Raw genomic sequence first — 23,266 nt, forward strand, 5'->3', positions numbered from 1 at the left:
TGCCAATAAAGTACAACTGTGTTTTCATTGTAAGCGTTCATTCTTTTTGTGTAAAACACAACAACAGCAAAAATGTCCTCTTCATATCTCAGCAGACACTTTGCGCTGCATAATCATTTCCAAAGGTTCCTCCTGTTTAGCCGCCAGTCTCTTTGTTCATTTTCTTTGCACTTGTAAAAATCTAAAAGAAATCATCACAATTTGGGGGGTTTTAGTAATTAAAACTCGACAAAAATCTCAGTGTTTGCTTTTCATGTAGGTATGGTTTTTGTCAAATTCTGTATATTCATTTACAGATTGTATATGTCATCATAACGCTTTTATCATTACCAAAGATTTTACCCAGCCTGTAGGGCCTTTACTGATGTTCGTACGGGGTGAGGTAGTAGGTTGTGTGGTTTCAGGGTAGTGATTTTGCCCAATCAGGAGATAACTATACAACCTACTGCCTTCCCTGAAGGGCAGCAATACTTCACCATTCACACACATCAGGAGGCATTTTGTTCATATCATTAAAAAAAACTCCATATTGACAAACTAAACCACATGAATCACCTGAGTCTAAGAAATTTTATACAAAGATGTCAAATCAGACGATAGCAGCGGAAGGAACCAGCAGGTAAAGTCTGTGCAGTAAGGAAAATGTCTTTGACTCAGATTTTTTTTTTATTTTTTTGCTTCAAAATTAATAATAAAAAATAAGGTGATTGATCATTGCTCCTTGGTGTTCTCTTCTTTGGTTTATTCTCTCATCGGATGTTTCAAACTTTTGAAGCTCCTTTGGTTTTCAAACTATCTTCCTGAGGTAAACTTTACATACAGTTTACATACAGTGCTGGTCTCTTATGAGAAAAGGCAGAACTTAAACGGCACTATGCAAAATCGTGGAACGCCATTGGTCTGTTCTGACCTCTTTATCTTTCGAGAAATATTGGAAACACAAGTGGCATCCTGGGATCAGCCGGGGACCTCGGTGTGTTCTAAAACTCCAGAGCACAAGATATGGAAAGAAGAACCTTGGCACTACAGGGGGCTGAAGCATATGGTAGTAGATGGTGTTCTCTTTCTGGCCAGCAGCACATATAAATACACAGACACACACACACAGATGGATAACAAGGTGAGTGCCAGCCGCTATCCCAACGTGGACATCAGACATAGCTCACTGTCTGAGACTGCAGCCCGGTATCTCATATCAAGGTCAGGCTTGAGGTTGTCACTCACAGCGAGAGTTCTTGCACACCCTTGGATTTTTTTAGCCAGTTGTCACATAACAAGTGACAGCTTTGCGCAAGAAGCAACTATTTCTCATTTTTGACATAATCCAGTCCCTACAGGCACTAAAACTCCAGCGTGTTGCACTGCCACCTGTATATCATTTCCTATGTCAGAGTTTCACACATATCAGACGTTAGCAGCCATGCTGAGCTTCTTGTGCAGCCACCAGATGTCTCTGACACAAAGAGGGGAATGGCTTGACAGCACATCACTGGAGTAACACTGCTCAGAGCTGTAACATTGTAGCGTGGGAAGAAGTCTACCACAGCACTGCATTCTGTGTGTCTAGACCAGTGTTGGGTGTATTTGTATGTGGGCTGCACCCACTGGGTAGCTGTACCCCTGCCAGCCAACAGGCTGAATTGATTTGGTCCTCGGCCATGGTGATGGAGCAAAAGGGAGCTGAATACTAAGCCTGCTGAGACAATGACTCTGTGTGCATCCTGACTCTTGGGTTGCATCTCTAAAGGCCATGCACCATCCTTCATCTCCTCCTGCTTTGCCACTTCACCCAAAACACTACAAAAAGCTCTGACATCCGCTTTGGGATACCCCCCACCCCCACCCATGTCAATGCAATAAGGAACTAATGAAATGCTTGCAAGGCTCAGGCTGACACATATGAGTCAGAATTCAATAATATACTGTTGCTTTTTCCAAAGTTGCCAGGAATTTGAAAAGAAGAATACTTGCAGCAGCGCTTTTATAAGAGCTTGCATGATGTCATTCCTGTATAAATGGAATGGTGTTATTGATTGAGTGTAAGTGGATAGGATTGAAAGCTCTGTGTGGGCAGGTCCTGCAAATAAACCACTGAGCAGTTTACATTTGCTGAAATGAAGCAAAGCTAAGCGTGGTTTCAAAATAGCTTCCGCCACCACATTAAATATGCGATGATAAAATGAGTTTGAAGTATAGAACCAAGGAAATGAAATTATTTTGTTTGCGTATTTATATTTTCTGCACACAGAGTCATTTCTAATTAATCACATTTAACACTGATCCCTCCAGTCACTAGACCTCTCTCACTCTTTAAAGACATGGCAAAGGCGCCACCTAGTGGACGCTCTACACTTTTCTTTGTGCCATATTTGCTGAATATTTTATTTCTATATGAACCATTTTGGCCACATTGAATTATTTGACCATTTGCAAATTCATATTCTTTCCAAATATTGATGAGTGAATCGAGTAATTATTGCAGTAACACCAGTTAGGCCTCCAATAAGTTGACCACAAAGGGGTGATTGTGACTGGATGACTGGATGCAGGCAGCCTGGGAAAGCGGCTGTTGAGTTCTCGTGAGTGGGCAGACAACAGTGATGCACCTACATCATAAATACAAGAAATGAATGCTGCGGGCGTCAGTGTTCTGTCAGTGTGAATGTTTGTGCTAAGGAAAACAAAGACAGACATTGTTGTTGCTGATAGTGGAGATTACTTTTTGGGCAGTTTAGCCTGATGTGATCTTTGGCACCATAGTACAAAACTGGTTGATTAAAATAAAATGTGTTTTCTACAAAGTATTTGTTAAAGTCTGCAGTTTTTCTAGAAGATGCTTAAAAAACATGTCATGTCCTTGCAAGTTCTTCAGCTGCTGTTTCTTACCAGCAGGTGGCAGTAGAGGTCGTGTAAAACTACCATAAGGACTCGAAAAAACATCCCCAGCCTGCTGTCGAAAGTCCCATCCAGGGCCTAAAACTTAACTTGTGTAACTGTTGATATCGAGGCCAACAATTCTAGCATCAACTAGCACGTTTTCTTTCAGTCGTTTTACCTCCAACATTGGGTCACATGTCATAGAATCATACTGTCATACTGTTAACACACCAACACAATGTAGTTGTAATTACAGACTCATTTTTGATCATGTTCTTCCTGATTTCCAGTTGGGGAAGAAAACACAGTATTAAGCAGACAAATCCATGATGTTCACTGTGGAGCGCTGAGTCTTCGAAAGAGCTGTAATTCTAAGGATGGGTTCTCTTTCGTAACCACAAAGTACTTCATCACACAGTTGCTTGTTCAGAGTTTGTTTTATTACAGCTAGGTTCACTTCATGGACAGACATGTTGTAAGCAGCTGTCATTAAATTATCTAGATGTGGAAAGTCTCCCCTTAATTAGGAAACCAGCTGTGATCCAGACAGAGAGTCTTGACCGGAGCCCATTACTGTGGACTCTGTCTGCTCTACTGAGCTGTGTTGCAACGAGCCGTATCTTCTCGGTCTAATGTTTCTCAATGTCCTCCTCACACAGTGAAGTCGCCAGCAGTTGTGGAGAAGCCTGGTAAACTGGAGCTGGTATCAGTGTGGATGTCCATAGGAGCAAAAAGTCATTCCCATGTAATAACTTGACTTTTTTTTCTTAAAAGCTTAAAAGTTTCTTAAAAGCTTCTCGTGATTAAAGATTATAATATACTTACCATATTTGGCTTTTCTGAAGCCTTAACTGTTCCCAGAAGTGAGTAACCTGGGAATAACTGGACTAACAATGCACAGTGCTCTTAATAATTTGGGCTGTTAGGTAAGGTAAGCCAAGCCTGAGTCACTAAAACGGCACCACAGTTATACTGATACACAGGAGACTGAGAGTGGAGGGTATGATTTAGCTGTGGGTGCTAAAAAAAAAAGAAAAAAGATATATCAAGGGTCGTGGAAGACGGCAATGGGGTGACAAGAATAAGACACAGACGCACACATAGGTAAAACAAACGTTATAGTGTTTACAGGTGTAGCAGTTCATGGGATAGGTTAGGTCAAGGCTGACACACCCACTGAAACTATGTCATAAATTAAATCGCTGTGTTAAACAAAAGATCCAACAAGATTTTGGTCAGTTATCAAAAAATGACTGATTAAAATGTTGAACATGCTCCAAGCAAACAGATAATGTAGTGAGTGAGCCTTCGGGTTATGTTGTTTTTTAGGCATTTATTATTGAGACCAAGCATGAACATATACAGTAGCTGTTGCTACAAATTAAGAACCAGTATAATACCATATTACACAACAGAAGCCATGAGCTGTTTTTTTAATGGATATGTTTGTTTGTGTTGTTTTCTGAGCACTGAGTAGTTTTGCGTTTGATAATTGCAATATTCTTTGGTATCTTCATGCAACTTCACTGGTTATAAAGAATTGAATAGGTTTACTGAAAACCTAGATGAAAACAGATTATGCACGAGCTTGTTCACACATACACAAACATGCAAATGTGGCCTTGTTAGAGATCTGGTGTTTCAAACATAGGGCTCAGGGGTCAGAATCAGCCTGGTGAAGACCTTTTTTGTCATTTTTTTTTTCTAATATTAACGTATTTTAGGGATTGAATGTGTAGTTAAACTCCTTTAAGCTGACAGAAAGGAGCACACTTAAGCTTAAAGTGGGCTCCTCGATATAAAATACATTAACAACCCTGTTATAGATTAGGACTGTAGAATAAATGCCTGATTACCATCAGCTAGCAACTTACAGTCTTAAAAATGAACGGGGTTAGATTATTTTGTTGAATAATATGAACACCAGCCATCACTGAACTTATGCTGTACATGCTGAGTGTGCATGGAGGTTGTGAAAGTCCACTGTAGTCCCAAGACACATGCAGAGCAGCCAGCGCCTGGTTCCAGACCTCGAGTCCAGAGAGTGACGCCCACGTTGCAAAGACGTGTAATGGCGAGCTGGGACAGGGAATGGGGGTGAAGAAACAGTAGAGCAGAGAGATGCAACTGACAGCCAGGGTCACACACTCAGCATCTGGCATGAGCTGGGAAAACAGAGCAGCTACAGTAATGGGCAGTTTATTGCAACAGTTTAGCTGGAAATCCTGATTACTTGGCCTGAGGTCAGTGTGAAAGACTAGGATTTCTCCAGCTGCTTTTCTCGTCCTAAAATGTGCACAATTAGCACAACCTTGAAAAGCTAAATATCCCACAAAAAAGATACAATGCTGCCAAGCCATCTGGAAATGCAAAGATATTGTCCTTTTTCTCACAAATAGGGGGATCATGTAAGATTTCCACTCCTGTCATTTTCATGCGGGACTGGGAAACATTTAGTTTCTCCAAGCTGAAAGTTTCCCTGTGCTCAACTATGAGTTTAATACAAGCATGAGTTTCTTACTTGACTATTTTTATCATGATCCAGAATGCAATTTTAATAACTGTGATGAGGAAAGTTGAAGTCCAAGCACATATACACTGCTCAAAAAAACTTAAAGAAAACAGATCTGGACCTTGGACATTCTGAGGTGCAACCTGGTGGTGTCAGATGGAGCCAAACACAATGTCCCAGATATCTTCTGTTGGATTTAGGTAAGGCGAGCGTGGAGACCAGTCAATAGTATCAATTCCTACATCCTCCAGTAACTGACACGCACACAAACGCTACCAAAAACAACACTTCTTTGGTGGTAGTAATAATCACTAATGTCAGTACCATGTAAATTCAAACCATCTTCTTCAGCTAGGCTAACAGCTAGTCCTAGCTAGGCTAAATTTAGCTTTACTTAAAGTACATAAACACAACTGGAACAAAATTCTTTACTATTTATATCTGTCTGTAATTGGAAATAATTTAATTATTATCATATTAACTATTATGAACTAATGTATTGTTATACAGCCTACATAGAGTTGTTGTTTGGTACTTTTACAGACAATTAGTTATTCATCAAAAATGTTAGGTAAAGTTACAGATTTTACAGTTCTGGTCCGTATTTCTTAGAGCCCCTCACATAACTCACATGACAGAAACCAGGAAACACCTCGTTATTCTTCGTCAATAAAGACACACACAAAGACAATTCGATTAAATTACCAGTTTCCACTGAGTGAGCCCAGATGCAGGAGAGAAAAGTGGAAGACAACAACATGTTGCATACACTAAAAGTAAGTTTGACTGAAAAATATTATTCAGAAGAAGTTTAAGTCAGCAGGAGCGAGAATAACCAGGACTGACTGTACTTTCAGTTTTCAGCTTCACTCAGAAACTCGATGGCTTCAAGATCAGATGAGGATCTTCACTGTCCGGTGTGTCAGAACATCTTCACAGATCCTGTTCTTCTGTCACGTAGCCAGAGATTCTGTAGAGGCTGTCTGAAGAGCTGGTGGAGAGCAGACCCAACAAACAAGTGTCCAATTTGTATGAGAAGATCTTCGAGGGAAGATCCAGCTCGTAATCTGGCTTTAAAGAACCTGTGTGAGGACAGGGCAGTGAGGACAGGGCCCACTAGAGGACGTCGGGCCCTTGGGCCACTCTCATCAAGTCCGTTTTTGATTTTTTGGTCAGAGACATTCACGCACACAAAATTTTAGTGGCCTCCACCTGTAAAACCATTCCTGATTTGTGTATTGTCTCATTGTTCACCCTGTAGGGCATCTATTGTTAACTTCATGAACACCAAAGGAGCAGAAACTGATCAACAACCCTCTCAACTGACCAGATCAACACCCCATCGGTTCAACTAACTTCTTTCTTTTTTTTTCCTTCTTTTTTTTTGAGAACTGTCAAATAAAAAAACTTTTTTTTCTCGCTCTCTCTCTCTTTCTTGTCGTCAGGATTTTTTTCAGGTTTTTTTTCTGGTCTGTAATACTAATTTTCTACCGCACGAGGATAAAGTTCATCCATACCTTTTTAAAAAATTGAGCCTCCTCACTGTCATGTAAGGTGACCACATGTCCTTCTTTATGTGGGACTGCACAGCATTTGTAATCATTCCCCCACTTTCCCACATCTTGACACAATATCCCTATATTCTAAGTACTGTGCACTCACAGTAAACAAGCTGTCCTAACTTGACCATCTTAGGTACGTAGTAGTTTGTCATTCTATGGCAATGAGTTTGCATACATTTGTTTACTGGCAACATATTAGATTTTAAGGTGAAGGAGAGTAAGGTACTGTTCATTTTATTATTTGTAAGTAAAAGACATGACACCCCCGCTACTGTAGGTATTTGTTTGTCAGTTTGAGAATCAGATTAAAATCGACTCAGATGAAGTTTATTGTGATTAAGTGCTTACATTGGGCAAATCTAGGTCACATAGCTCTGAGCAGCCTTGGCTGAATGCTCATATTTTACCATTTACTGAATTTCAACCAACATGAAACTGATATTTTTTAGGATAAATTTAGAAGTCATGTTGCATTTTTGTTTCATGGTTGTGATTGGGCTTTTCTCTATATTCTTGCATCTGTGTTTTTTATGCATCACTACAATTTTCATATTGACCATTATCACTCGCTTTTTACTGAGTGCTTTGCAGCGAGGTGTACAATTCAAGGGGGCATCCCAGCTTCGCCGAACTGAATTAAACACTGAACTGAAGGCCAAGGTGGAAGGAACCTTGGATGACCACATGGGCGGTGGGGCAGGGGGGGGTGAGGACAGTACCGGGGGGGGGGGGGGGGCAAATTTTGTCATTCTATGTTCCTTCAGTTCAGTTTGGAATTGGTGGGGACGGATGATTCAACCACCGAACTCTGCCCTGTTTCTTATTTTTTTCCTTTTTGTCTTTGCTTCTTGATTAAATGAAAGGAGAAATATACTTGTCTACATATGCTATTCTACGTGCTTTTTTAAAATTACAATTCATAGTTTTATATGTGAATTATATAATGTTAAATTACTATTAAACAAATGACTGACTAAGTATTTTAGACTTTAGTTTACTTCAGCCATATTCCATATAAAAAGTGAGACATGTCAATTCAGATTCTTTGTCATATATTCACTAATGAATCAATTACATCAGCAGCCTAACAATTGTCATGATAATAAATACTAGTTAATTTATAGCACCAAATCATCAGTCAGTCACCTGTGACCTCGCCTCTTCACCTCTGTCCGAGCTACAACATGGCAGAGCTGCCTCTGTCACCTGATAAATAACAGTGAGTCATTCCAAATACATGCAGTCACACATGTGCTTCAAATACAGTCATGAACCACCAGGTCATCATCCAATTTCACCTGTGATCTTGTATCACCATTACTCTCTGAGCTTTGTGTTGGTTCTTCTGTCACCTGACAAATAGGACATACATGACAATAAGAATAAAATGTGGAGCTGCTTCAGTGTTTCTGTCAATTTGTGCAGATCTTGACTCATCAGTAATGTTTGCAGGGTGAGTGCATTTTTAAAACAATTTGTGCAAACTGCACTACAAGGTGGAATATTTGCAAAATCATGACTATTCATGACTATGACCTATGAATATGTCAGTGCCATTAGGATGAAATTTCTGTGTCACCACCATTTAACATTAGACATATAATTCTAACAGCCTCTGTAAACTAATATCCTGGCTGCTCGAGGCTGCCGTTTTCTCTGACAGTTTCAATCAAAATTAGAAATGCTACTCTGAGACTGAGAGAACTAATACTGCTGCCTGTTGTGCAGTTAGTTTCCAAAACACGTTATTCGTGGTTACATACAATTTTAGACTGATGTGGGCCAAAGCCTAGCATAGCCTGTAACGTTATTATGACGGACACATTTTATGAGTGAACTTGATTTTAAGTGACTTACAGGTTTCTTTGAAAAATACTTTCTTATATCCAGGTTCTTCCTTTTTGCTGCAATCCTCCTCTCCTCCTTGAAGGTCCTCGCAGCGCAGGCTTGCCGCTGCTAAAACTAAACAGGCACAGCCAATCACATTGGCCATATTTGTCACATGACGTAGGACTCCAGTGGAGAACGTAATTTCTGCACCGCTGGGTGAATGAGACGTTGACAGATCGTTTTTTTCTTACTATCGGGTTTGTTTTTCTTTACTCGAAGAGGTCAAATTATTGGTGGGGACAATTCAATAATCGCTGGATATTGGTGGGGACATGTCCCTTCTGTCCATGCCAAATCTACGCCCTTGAGTTCAACACAACTGTATTATCATTGTTATCGTTATTATTGTGTTATTTGATTTGATTTATTTGTTTTTACCACTGTTTATCTGTAAATTCCTCCCTTTGCAACGTGTCGCTGTTTGCAGTTGCTACAATTTTTCTTGACAGAATTTTCCAGAAATGTAATTATTATTTAATATTATTTAATAAAAAATAAAAATAAAAAAACCCTCAAAGACTAACAGTGTATATTCAATAATCCCCATTTAAAATAGCCAGGTTAACTTTAAAAATGTATATATTTTTATATTTATTTATTATTTATTCTTATTAATTAATTTATTTGTGTGTACTTTTTTATAATCCTTTGCTGCTTAGGTTATTTGATAACATTCGCCAACAACGCATTTTTGTGCACTTGAACACAATAAAGGAATAAAGGAATCCAGTGAAGGAGAAGAAGTTTCTCTGTGAGCTGCAGTGCGCAGGGTCACTTTTAGAAGGAGAGGCTTTTCCGGTCGGTCTCGCTCTCCCTCTGTCCAGGCTCAGGGGGCGTCCTTCTCAGGGGAAACTGTTGCGCTGTTTCCATTCGCTGAAACCATAGGTGTGTCGGGGTGTGCGCTTTCTCTCTGCCAGCTGTCAGTCATGAGGTCACTTCCTGCGGGCGTGAGCACCATGGCTCTGCTTTGTATGGACGTGCTGGGGGATTTTTGACAGCGGCAGGACTGCGAGGGGAGCCAGCGAGGACGCGGTCGGTGTCTGGGGGACGTTTTCGCTCCTTCATTGCTCCTTTTCTCGCTGTTGCATTGAACGCTTCCCAGCCCACCGAGATATTTCCGAAGATATGGCGCCGACGTTTTGCGCTATCTGCTGTCAGGTATATACATATATATGTATGTCTTCATGTGGCCTTTTATTTATAAGTCCTCTTTGCAGCAGCTGACATTGACTGTGAGGGAATGCTGTGTAGCGCAAACTGCAGACTAGTGCGTGTCTCCCACTTTGACACTCTGCCCAACTGTTATATGCACATTATTAGTTTGCAGTCACAGGGAGGTGGGGGGGTTACTAATTTCCTCCAGGATTATTGTTATTGTATGGAGGGGAGGAGGGGAAGGTAAGCTGTGGGGTTTTTTTTAGCCTGCACGCCTGCGCAGGGAGAACAGCTCTTGCTCATCAATAGGCATCATCTCCCTGTGATGTAAGCTATTCATTTAGTTCAACACAACGGCCTGTTTATTGTCCTGTTTGCACGGCCCATTTCTAAGATAGCGGTTGAAGAAGCAGAGATTGCTCCGGCTGTCAGAGCAGTCCTTTATAAAGGCCTCTGGTCAGGTCTGGTCATCACTGCATGTGATGCAGTGATGGGAAGAGTAATGCCAAAGGGTTAATGCTGTGTTCAATACTCAGCACAATGAAAGGTAAACATCTGCATATAATGTAAATATTGTTTTCATAGACTCAATCAAGAGGTTTTGTTTCAGAGGTGGGATCACTGCTTGTGCAGTCAGGATCGTGTGCCATTTTATTACATACACAAAATAACTGTGACGGTCAGGTGTGACAAGGATCATGGTTGGATGAGTAACAGTGATCTTACGGAGGCCTCACTTGCAGACTTGATGTGCAGCCAAGAAATATTAGGGGTTTTTTTTTATTGCCCACTAGCGGCGTTTAGTACCTTTATAGCACAACGGTGGAGGGAATAAATGAGTGAAGCAGTGGTTAGTGTGTGGCTGCAGGTGCTGTGTAACTCCTAAAGTAACACTGAGTTAGTTTTTCTGCCTTTCTCCTTCTCATTTATGTGTCTGAACATGGACAATGTATTAAAAATCAGAAGTTGGTCGCTGTTCTGCAAATTATTTGTTAGATGATCTGTTTTTTAGTGAAGGAAATGGACCAACTGGCACTTTTCATTTCTGAAAAACACTATTTTATGTTGATTGAAATCCCAGCAGTTGTTAGATTGAAAAACGGACAGGCATCCACCCACTCGTGGTTGAGTGGCATGTGTCAGTTCTACACATGAGCCACTTTTGACCAGCGGATACCGCCGCTGCCCGCCCATGATAAAATCGGCCTGTTAGCATGTGATTTATTGTTAGTGGCATAAATTCTGTAGCGTAAAAAAACTCATAAATTTCATATCACTGTTGTTAACATGGCTACGGTTAGTCAAGCCATCACAGTCCAATAGAAATACCAACAGATACACAGTTTAGGAGGAAGGGATGCTCACTGTAGAATCAGCATATATTACTGCCATCCCACTTTTACTCCCGCTGTGGCATACCAGGTTTAGGACACTTTTAAAGCACCCCCATTCCTGTGGTGCACTAAGGATAAATGTCCTTGTCTGAGATTAATAATAATGTATGTTGTTGTTGTGTTGTGACTAATTACAGTTTTCTCTTTTGTAACCGTGGCAACAGTCCACTCTTCTATGCATTTTGGGGCCGCCTGAGACACCACACTGAATCATGACTGATGCGCGATGCTTTAAGATTTGTTTATGATAGAAATACACATGGTTTAAAGAGAGAATCCAACCTCCGAATCTTTTGTAAGGGCTAGGAAAAAAAATCACATCTGAAATTTTGGATCTTTGCTGAGGATGAACCGAAGACAGATCCTCTGTTCTGAAATCCACTTGTAACTGCACTGTGAGACGTGAAGTTCTTTGCACACCAGACTTGTAGCTGTGTGCTAAATCTATGCATTGATGTGCCATTTACCTCAGGGACAAAGGTCGTATCATTCTGGTGTGTATCGCTAAAATTCCATTTGTATCTCGGGCACTGCCTATGGGCGGGAGCTAATTGATTGACTAAAAGTGTTTCAAAAGATCATATCAAATACTGCTAGCCAAACCTTGATCAAATAATAAAAGCAAATCCCTTTGCTAAAAGTACAAAATATAAGTGAGTGAGTACCGTGTATCAGGGATGTATTATGTGTTTTTCCCCTTTAATTTTGTGTCCACTTGACAAACACTAACATGTAATTTTTTGTGGCTTTGATCTGGTATGGTGCTAGTGATCTATTTTCACTGCTGTAACAATAATGGACCAAATATAGAAGGCATAACCTCAGTTTTTATGGTGATAAAAAAGACATTAAACAGCATAAAAGTTTATGATGTCTCCTGCTCAGACTTCTTTATGTCAGTCTTGGAGAACTTGTGCGTCAGTTGTTTTTTCCATCGTTACTTTTTGTCTGGCTGAGCTGTTGCACCCTGTTTGTCTCAGGCAACCTGAGACCTGCAATCTGCTTCTGCCTGGCTGCATTCACAGCTTGTAGAGACAGAGAAAAGAACAGAGGGAGATTCAACGTTTTCTCCTCAAACAGGACTTTCAGGTTCAGAAGTTTATCATTTGTATCTCTTTGTGGACATAAAAGAGACATGTCGAAACGCCACATAGCTCCTTTGGCCTGTTTTTCAAGTTCCTGCACCATCAAAAATAAATACAAAAGTAAATATAGTGTGCATTTATGAAGTGCAGGGAATCACTGCACTTTGGCTGGTTCTAATCACTTATATGGTCTGTTTGTTTGGCATCTTTCGTCCTCTCGTAGTCAGGGTTGACCTTCCTCTGAGCCAGGTCTGTTCCCCTTGAGCCTTCTTTATTGTAAAGCCTTTCTGGGTTGAATAGGATTGGGGCCCTCCTGCCAGATTTACAGTAAGGAGCTCTGGACAGGAGATCGTCCTTGCTAATAGTCAAGAAAAGATGCCGTATGTAAGCTGAATTTGTGTGTTGACAGGACAAGAGGATTTGACTGATTCCCTGAACAATATCTTTGTTTGTTTCCAGTCTTCCTATGTTAGTGTCACATTTGCACACGTCTGTATTCTTATAGACAGACAGATTGCTGGAAGGTGTTCTCTTTCTTGCCAACTATCTTGTCTCATTTTGACAAGTTCCACTCCCACTGCAACTGCCTCAGTAGGAGGCACAAGATATGCAGAAATCCTTATCAATCATCTGTCACTGACCATATCTACTCTCCCATTGGAATTGCGTTGCTAACAACAAAATGTTTTTTTACTTTTTTGGTTGAACTACTTTTGCTTGTTTTGGTATGACAGAGGTGTTTGACACATTTATGGGACCTCGCAGAGCTTTTTAACATGACAGATGACCAAAGGTAAATGCAGTGCAGAGTGGTTTTAGATGAAGGTTGCTGCTTGCTACTACTGCTACCAAAGAAACAACTTATCCACAAATATGTCAGCTGTGTAGCAGATCAAAATGAACTCTTTGTCCTCGCGCTGCGCACATCTTCTTTAGGATTTGCTAATTACAGCTCCTGCTTAAGGGTTGCCCATAAGAAAAGCTGAAAGAGCTTTATGTTTTTTGTTGGACTACAGTAGCAAATCAGTGTTGATCTGTCACTAGGACTGTGTTCTGCATGCCTCCCCACAAAACACGCAGGCTGGTTTGGCAGCCAGAAAGGGGAACTCAGGACTCCAGTGTCAAGCTGGAAAATGAAATGAGATACACAGCTGCCTGAGAAATACTCCCAGCTTCACCTTAGATTTGACGTGTACTCAAGTACTCATCACTGTATTGTTTTTTTAAGCAACCACTTTACTACCTTTATGTACTCCAATAGACATTTTTTTTGCCTGTGGAATTTTACAACTGTGGTAGCAGTATGTGGGTCTCAGGTTTATGTAATCCACAGGCTTAAGAGTTTCCATGCACAAAGATACCACTTCCACTTAGCTACAGGTGGTGTTATAGGTGCAGCAATGCACCAGCAAAGAAAGATGGCTGCCTGCTCGTAAATTTGACCTAAATAATGCAGGAATTCAGCTTTGCAAGAACCTTGAAGGACGTGCATTCACTGGGTTTGTTAAGACTTGGTGGAAAAACTGTAATAATCAACTTTTCTTTGTTTACCAGAAAACTCTTTGATTAAAGTCGACTAAAGCTGTTATGTTGACAAATGGTACCATTCAATCTCTAGACAAACTGCAACTAACTCTAAGAGGCTTTGAATATCAAATGTTCTACTGTACTGCTAATGGATGTAACTTATTGATCTGCCACCCTACAGATCAGGTCCTCTTTTATAGGCCAGGCAACGGATTATTCATTCAGGGATTCCTACTGATTCATGAAACATGCCATTGTCAGCCTAGAAGGAACCAGTCACACCACCAAAGAAACGTATAGTGATAGTACAAAGGTGAATAATTTTTATATTTATTAGCAGGTGAGAGCTGACCCAAAGCAGGCCACCAAAATATCATCAGCTGGATTCTGTTATTGTAGTAGGTTGGGGTCAGGGATTCTGGTTTATACTTTAATTTGTCATCCATCTCTACAATGAAAAACAAGCCTTCGGGTTGAACTTTAGTGACATACAGTTTAAAATTAGCATCAAAAAATTCTTGACCCCACGCCCCTTAAAAAAACCCCAGATTTATTCGATTGAGTTAAGCTTCATGTTTTTCTCCTGATTTCCCTCGATTACGCTGTTGGGGCGATCAGGGGAAAGCTATGACAGTAGACTATGCAGTCACTGTCATACACAAAAGTTTTACTGTTATTAGCTGGAGGTTTTTCAGACTCCTACATTCAAAGCAGAGCTCAGTCACTGTTATATTTTATGTGCAGTCTGTCAAATAATCTTAAGCACAGGTTTAAAGTTTAAAAATGTTTAAATGCAGGTTTTTTGTCTGTAGAAATACTTTGTGTGACAGTGTTGCTGAAGTGCACACACATAGACACGTGCACTAATGGGAACCCTAAAACCCCAGAACGCTCGGTGACGGGGGAGGGCTGTGCTTGCTGATGGTCTGTTATTAGTGGAGATCCCACTTTTGGTCATTTTTATTGCTGTTTAATTGAAAAAAAATCGCAGCTAAAAAGTTGTGCAGAATTGACATTTTTACCTTAAAATATTATGAGCCACTGTGAAAATGTTGACACGTTTGCTTGTCATGGGCATTAATAGATTGATCAGCTGTGATAGCATTGTACATCTCGGCCATCCAGCATAGTCACCGATCCACAATTACTTTCTGACACCTGGAAAGGATCTTGGAAGGCAGCAAATCAGCAACAACAGTGTAGATCACAAACTCAAAAGAGTAAATCTTACAGGGAATACACATGACGCAGTAAGGAGCTGTGTGATATTCTCAGCCTAGTTTAATAAATACAAGTCTTCCCTGGTGTCTCTTCACCCCCCAGCTTAGCATTTGTCAAGTGATAAACGCCGCTGGAAAAGATTGCATTATACTGTGGGGAAGATTTGTAATACTGGCCTGTCTGATCCTTGTGACTGATTTGGAAATAGGTACAAAGTGGCAGCCAGCAGTCAGACTTTGGCAAAGAAAGGAAATGTTGCTCAAGGACAACCACGGCGTTGTTTGTTGTTGATCATCTTAACAGCTGGAAAAAGCAGTAGCTGTCTTTTAACCATTGATCCAGCTGTTAATGCATTTAACTCACTGGAATACGGGAGTCATAGCTGTGCCTATACTGCAGGTCAGGGCTGTAGCACAGCTGTGTCATTGCTCAATATAACCTCACTGTTACTGTCATTTAAGAATAATAAAGCATGACAATAAATACTTTATGTCATATTTTGGGAAATTCTTCAAATGTGATAATAGTATTTAGATGTATTTCTCTGAGCCAAAGATGTCCCATGAGATCAGTTTATTGCAAATCACATGCTTGCAAAGTTGACTCCCTGATAAATTCATAATGCTTCAAGATTTGATCTTATTGGTTTGGCATTTGTAGTTTTAACTAGGGATGGGTATCGTTTAGGTTTTATCCGATACCAGTACCAAACCGGTACTTTTGAAACGGTGCTGGTGCTTAAACGGTGCTCGAACCGGTGCTTAAAGAATGGAGAACTCAAAATTGGTCCAAAAACCTCTCATGTTCAGCTGTTTTTTGTAAAAAGATAACAATGTTAGCCTTTTCTGCAGCAATAGGGGATTTATGGCATCACTCTTGGCTGGAAGCAGTGCTTAATCAGTGGAAAAAAACCACAAACTTTGTCCTAAACCTCTCATGTTCAACTGTTTTCCACTTTTTCTTTGGTCATTTTAGCCTTTTTGGCCAGGGTGAAGCAAGTATCTGCCATCAAACAAGAAGACAGCCGCATGTAACTATGACAGTGTTTGCTAGTTCACCTTACATGCATTAATTTAATAACGTGGTTAGCCTACTCAACGTAAATTACATGCAAACAACATTAAGCTACTCACGCAGAGAAGAACGGCTGCTGCTGCCATCATCATCCGTCATCATTTCTGCTACACTGGCAGGGCTAGGGGCCAGGACTCTACTCTTTGGGTTTTTGGGGGATGTTGCTAACTCCAGGTCCGATAACAGGCAACCCACCCACAGTAGATGTGCTCGATGTGAGGTCTCGCAGCAAGCTATCAAATACGGTGCATTTCTCATCTTTTAAAAATACGCTATACGTCGCCAGGTGCTTCATTAGATTCGAGGAGTTACCTCCTTTGCACAGTATCACCTTAAAGCACCTGTTGCAGGCTGCTGAGTTTGCATCTTTTGCTGTGAAGTACAGCCAGACTTTGACCACTTTGCCTTGGGCATTTTTAATCTGTAGCTCTGCTCTAAAAAAACGTACGTACCTGGGCCCGCCTACTACACTTGCAAAGGTAAAATGATTGGCTAGAATCCAAAGTGTATGACATTTCAGGGGAAATAAAGCACCGAAATGTGCGCTGCTTTTCGGTCTGGTTACTACCGTTTATGTCAGAACCGGTGCGATACCAGTACCCATCCCTAGTTTTAACAGGTTACACAATAAAATGTATCAAAATGTAAACATAGCAAACACTTAAGCCTTATCAGAAGCAAAACACACAAAGGTACTGGTAGTAAAAGCTACCTTTGGCCAAAACTCCCATTATTCACATATCATAAAGTTTATAGGACAGCTCCATTGTATATGTACCTGTCTCTTTAGAAGGAATAAACATGGTTAGTAGTTGATTGCCCCGCAAATCTAAAATTTCATTCTTTTCCATGTTCTTGTTTGAACGCTACCAAACACATGCATGCAGGCACGTTTACTGCCACGTAGTGGTGCAATATTAACAGCCAGGGTCAAGGGTCAGGTCAACATAGACCTTTGAGGTAACCTGATACAATGCCACACCGCAGCTTTGTGCCCATAGAGTCTCTTCAGATCGTAAGGGCTTGTCTCATTTTAGTGTGCAGTGGCATTTGATTATTATTCTGACACTAAACATGTTGTCACCGCAGAGGTCGGAGTCCAGAAGAGTTTGTGTAACTTGATGTTTTATTTCTCAACTCTGTGCAGCCGTGAGCTCGCAAGCTGACAGCCAAGGCAATATCTTGAGTAACCCTCCCGTCCTGTCTATTTACAAAAGAGTGAGAAACATCTCAGTGGATTTGTTATCTGCCCATAAACATGTCTGACAAACAGGTAAAGTAATGGACTATTTTACCCACCTTCTGCTGTTGACTCATTTTCAAGTGAACTTCTGCTTTCATTCAAACATTCAAATAGGCGCTTTGAATAAGAAGCTAATGTGTCCCGTGATTCTGCTGACTGGTTTTTCTGTTATATAAAAATCAATGGACACAATGGACAGGTTGGAGAAATGTGCCCCAGAACAGGTAAAATTTGTGCAATGCACTTGGTCACTATCAAAATTATTAAACTTTATATAATTAGATCAGACACTGGTATTGATCTTCAGGACTAAAAATAGCAGACAAAATTTGCTTTAGCTGAGTATTTAACTGTCAGTTACCTAATAATAGGACAGCTTTGTTAGCTGTCATGTGGCTCATCTGTCACAGGGAACAGCTAAAGTCCAATGTCAATCACTTCCACGACCTGTACTTTGGTCAATCACCATAACGATAAGAGGGTGCCGGCCTGCATATCAGCTCCAAGCGATAAGGGTTCACTCGAGTGTTTACACTGCAGGCATGGTTGAGACTAAGATCGTGGTGAACTCTTTAAACAAAGGGGCAGGGGTACGGGGCAGCCCCATCAGCCCATTTTCTTCCTCTATGACCACCATTAGCTCGTAGACTCCTCCTTACAGGCATGACAGCTTTCAGGCCGTGAGATAGATGGGTTAAGCATTAAACCTGTGGACTACTCTTTAATACACACACACATACATACATACATGCATGTACACTGAAATGCACACACTCTGATCATACAAACTGTTAGAGCTGGATGTTAAACTGCTGTCTGGAAATCTGCATGGAAGACTTCAAGTTTTGCTGATGAGGAAGGTAGGGGCTCTGTCATGTTTTATTTGTTGTTTTTCTGTTTTCATATACTTCTACTTTCATATCCATATTTTATATATAACAGCTAGTCTGAATTTTTTTTAAACATTTTTGTTCTACCACTGTATGTGAGCAGTTTGGCGGTTTCTTCCATTTCCAATCGCAGGTTTTTGTTGTTCTGGCCTTTCAAAGAACTACATATTTTTTTCTTCACCCCTTAGTGAGACAAGTCCATACACACCTCCTGATGTCTTGGATTATTGCCCGTTTAATTCGTGTTTTCTTGGCATCGTGCTCTAATGTGGGATTTGTAAAGCTTCATTGAGTGTCTCTCAGCCAGGTAGCTAGTCATGGAGGCTGGATGCTTACATTTACTGTGGCCACGTTGCTCGTGCTTGTTCGTGTATATAATGTTTGTGGGATTAGATGACGTGATCCCCCTGAGTGATGGGTATCACTAATGAGGCTTCAAGGTCATTGGTAGTTTTCCTGCAGATTTCAGAGGGCTGTGCACACCTGCCAGCAAGAAAGTGGTCTGCACGCCTCAGTGATGTTCAGAGCTTCAAATACTTTAGCCAAAGCTTATTAGCAGTTTTCATGGCCTGTCTGTCTAACGTGGCCCTTTGCTGCCTTGTGGGGGTTGGGTGATACTGCTGAGCAGAAAGCCATCAGACAGTATGGATTATTTATGCTTCGCCCGCACATCCAGCTGTGTGATCACAGTTTGCAAATACACTTACACACAACCCTTGTTTTTCTTTCTTTTGTAGCAAATCACAATGGCTTTGATTGATTTTTATATCAGCTTGACACTTCTGATTTCAAAGCATGTGTTGTGTGTCATAATTGCCATGGCATTGCTATAGCAACCTGGGAGGTTGGCAGCCTTTTTTTTTTCTTTTTCAGCGTAACCCCCTCTTGTCTGCTTTAGGCCCTAATTCCAACCCCAGTGCATGCACACGCACAGACGCGCTCACACACACAAAAATACTTATGACCTTGTGTGCAGAGTGCCCTCAAGTAGGCTTGGCTGAGTGAGCACAAGAGAGAGGTCCTGACCTACGAGACAAAGGTATTCTGTTACCATAGGGACCGTTGTTTTCCTTTTTTCCATGCCTCATATGCTCACTCTGTCTCACACACTGCTGATACAGACCCACAAGTGTAGTTTAACAGACATTCCTCTCCACCCTCCTGTTTTTCTCTGAGTCCACCAGAGCTGTGCAGTCTGATGCTAATCAGCGCTCTCTGTGTTTACATTCTTATGCATGTTGGTGGCAACATGAGGTTTAGTGTGGTCCATTACATCTAAGCTACTGGCTGAGAGGTCACGAGTTCAGTAAAGGGCTCCTTTTTTCTATGTTATTTAAATACAAAGCCACGCATGCTCTGGGCATGTTGACACAAAACCCTGCCATTTAGTCCACTGCAGACTGATCAATGTCTGCACTGTGGAAGAAGCTGCAAGTAGTGACCTTTTTACAAGTGGGATTTTTATCTTGTCACTCAATTACTCGATTACACAAAAGCTTGTCTAGATCTTAGTCGAGCTGTGGTCAAGAGGATTCTTTATTGTTTCCCCATAAGGAGGAATTACAATAAGACGATGCTGAGTGGGAAAAAAAATAGTTTATGAAACAGGATATCCTCGGAAGGAAGACTTGAGGGTGAGGAGTGAGAAGTTGAATGCTAAATAGGTTTACTTTGTGCTAATAGAGCTAACACTGCCTCCATTCAGATAAAAGTAGAAGACCGAGTAGCTTAGTAAAGTTTCCTGCTGAGATGCCAGGCCTCTTTTCATGTTTGGAAGTGCTTTGAAAGAGTGGGAATTTACGGGGTCTTTACTATCCGATTGGGTTTAGTTCCTCTAGACTGAATCTTGAATCTTGAAATATTTTCCCTATAACTGTTGTTATGTGGTTTTTCCTGTTGAACATGACAGAAGTCTGAGCTCGTTGTGGTTATCTTGGTGTTCTTGTTTTTACATTTTGTCTTTTTTTTGGTTTCGTTTATGTTACTCCTCTGCTTTTGATCTGTTTTGCCTCAGGCTTGTTGCTCACCAACCCTGGAGCCAGTAGGGACTGTCCTTGGGTTTTTCCATTCAGTTCATACTACTTCAAGGCTTAAAATGTCAGTAAAAGGGGGATGACTTCTGTTATTACCAACAGTGGCTCTATATATATATATATATATATATATATATATATATATATATATATATATATATATATATATATATATATATATATATATGAGGCTGGGGTCTATCACACCAGGCAAGACCCCAGGTGCAGGCTGTGTAAAGATGCCCCAGAGACAATCCAGCACATAACAGCAGGGTGCAAGATGCTAGCAGGCAAGGCATACATGGAACGCCATAACCAAGTGGCCGGCATAGTGTACAGGAACATCTGTGCCGAGTATAACCTGGAAGTCCCGAGGTCAAAATGGGAGATGCCCCCAAGGGTGGTGGAGAATGACCGAGCTAAGATCCTGTGGGACTTCCAGATACAGACGGACAAAATGGTGGTGGCTAACCAACCGGACATAGTGGTGGTAGACAAACAGAAGAAGATGGCCGTAGTGATCGATGTAGCGGTTCCGAATGACAGCAATATCAGGAAGAAGGAACACGAGAAGCTGGAGAAATACCAAGGGCTCAGAGAAGAGCTCGAGAGGATGTGGAGGGTGAAGGTAACGGTGGTCCCCGTGGTAATCGGAGCACTAGGTGCGGTGACTCCCAAGCTAGGCGAGTGGCTCCAGCAGATCCCGGGAATAACATCGGAGATCTCTGTCCAGAAGAGCGCAGTCCTGGGAACAGCTAAGATACTGCGCAGGCCTCTGGTAGAGGACCCGAGCTTGAAGGATAAACCGCCCGCAGGGGCGTGCTGGGTGTTTTATATATATATATATATATATATATATATATATATATAGAGCCACTGTTGGTAATAACAGAAGTCATCCCCCTTTTACTGACATTTTAAGCCTTGAAGTAGTGTGTATATATATATATATATATATATTAGTACCAATTTTCATGAACAAGGGTGATGTGCAGAGCTGTAGTAACTACAGAGGCCTAAAGCTGATGAGCCACACCATGAAGCTGTGGAAAGAGTTGTTGAAGCTAGGTTAAGATATATGGCTCCATACTGAGAGAGAGCGCTACAGATGTGATGTTTGCCTGGAGTGTTGACGGGAGTGTGGGAAGTATAGAGAAAGTCAAAAGCAGCTTCACTGTGTCTTTGTGTATCTACAGGGAGTGCAGAATTATTAGGCAAGTTGTATTTTTGAGGAATAATTTTATTATTGAACAACAACCATGTTCTCAATGAACCCAAAAAACTCATTAATATCAAAGCTGAATGTTTTTGGAAGTAGTTTTTAGTTAGTTTTTAGTTTTAGCTATTTTAGGGGGATATCTGTATGTGCAGGTGACTATTACTGTGCATAATTATTAGGCAACTTAACAAAAAACTAATATATACCCCTTTCAATTATTTATTTTTACCAGTGAAACCAATATAACATCTCCACATTCACAAATATACATTTCTGACATTCAAAAACAAAACAAAAACAAATCAGCGACCAATATAGCCACCTTTCTTTGCAAGGACACTCAAAAGCCTGCCATCCATGGATTCTGTCAGTGTTTTGATCTGTTCACCATCAACATTACGTGCAGCAGCAACCACAGCCTCCCAGACACTGTTCAGAGAGGTGTACTGTTTTCCCTCCTTGTAAATCTCACATTTGATGATGGACCACAGGTTCTCAATGGGGTTCAGATCAGGTGAACAAGGAGGCCATGTCATTAGTTTTTCTTCTTTTATACCCTTTCTTGCCAGCCACGCTGTGGAGTACTTGGACGCGTGTGATGGAGCATTGTCCTGCATGAAAATCATGTTTTTCTTGAAGGATGCAGACTTCTTCCTGTACCACTGCTTGAAGAAGGTGTCTTCCAGAAACTGGCAGTAGGACTGGGAGTTGAGCTTGACTCCATCCTCAACCCGAAAAGGCCCCACAAGCTCATCTTTGATAATACCAGCCCAAACCAGTACTCCACCTCCACCTTGCTGGCGTCTGAGTCGGACTGGAGCTCTCTGCCCTTTACCAATCCAGCCACGGGCCCATCCATCTGGCCCATCAAGACTCACTCTCATTACATCAGTCCATAAAACCTTAGAAAAATCAGTCTTGAGATATTTCTTGGCCCAGTCTTGACGTTTCAGCTTGTGTCTTGTTCAGTGGTGGTCGTCTTTCAGCCTTTCTTACCTTGGCCATGTCTCTGAGTATTGCACACCTTGTGCTTTTGGGCACTCCAGTGATGTTGCAGCTCTGAAATATGGCCAAACTGGTGGCAAGTGGCATCTTGGCAGCTGCACGCTTGACTTTTCTCAGTTCATGGGCAGTTATTTTGCGCCTTGGTTTTTCCACACGCTTCTTGCGACCCTGTTGACTATTTTGAATGAAACGCTTGATTGTTCGATGATCACGCTTCAGAAGCTTTGCAATTTTGTGACTGCTGCATCCCTCTGCAAGATATCTCACTATTTTTGACTTTTCTGAGCCTGTCAAGTCCTTCTTTTGACCCATTTTGCCAAAGGAAAGGAAGTTGCCTAATAATTATGCACACCTGATATAGGGTGTTGATGTCATTAGACCACACCCCTTCTCATTACAGAGATGCACATCACCTAATATGGTTAATTGGTAGTAGGCTTTCGAGCCTATACAGCTTGGAGTAAGACAACATGCATGAAGAGGATGATGTGGACAAAATACTCATTTGCCTAATAATTCTGCACTCCCTGTAGAGAAAGCATATAATAAGTTGGTAAGATAGGAACTGTGGTACTACAT

At 41.1% G+C, this 23,266-nt stretch overlaps 1 protein-coding gene across 9 annotated transcripts in view; it reads left to right on the forward strand.

Annotated features, from left to right (window-relative positions):
- Positions 1 to 23,266, forward strand: part of pparab (peroxisome proliferator-activated receptor alpha b) — an 85,777-nt gene that overhangs the window by 42,447 nt on the left and 20,064 nt on the right. Inside the window, exons 1-2 of one of the 9 annotated variants that reach the window (XM_080303805.1) lie at positions 9,429 to 9,999; positions 17,445 to 17,570. The exons of 6 other annotated variants lie outside the window; for them this stretch is intronic. The gene's annotated coding sequence lies outside the window, so the exon portion shown is untranslated. Of the gene's footprint in view, positions 1 to 9,428; positions 10,000 to 17,444; positions 17,571 to 17,635; positions 18,401 to 23,266 lie in introns of those variants that run through there. 2 more of the 9 variants (XM_026175310.2, XM_080303802.1) reach the window with 2 other exon arrangements.

Source organism: Astatotilapia calliptera, chromosome 7, assembly GCF_964374335.1.
Source record: "Astatotilapia calliptera chromosome 7, fAstCal68.1, whole genome shotgun sequence".
Lineage (NCBI taxonomy): Eukaryota > Metazoa > Chordata > Actinopteri > Cichliformes > Cichlidae > Astatotilapia > Astatotilapia calliptera.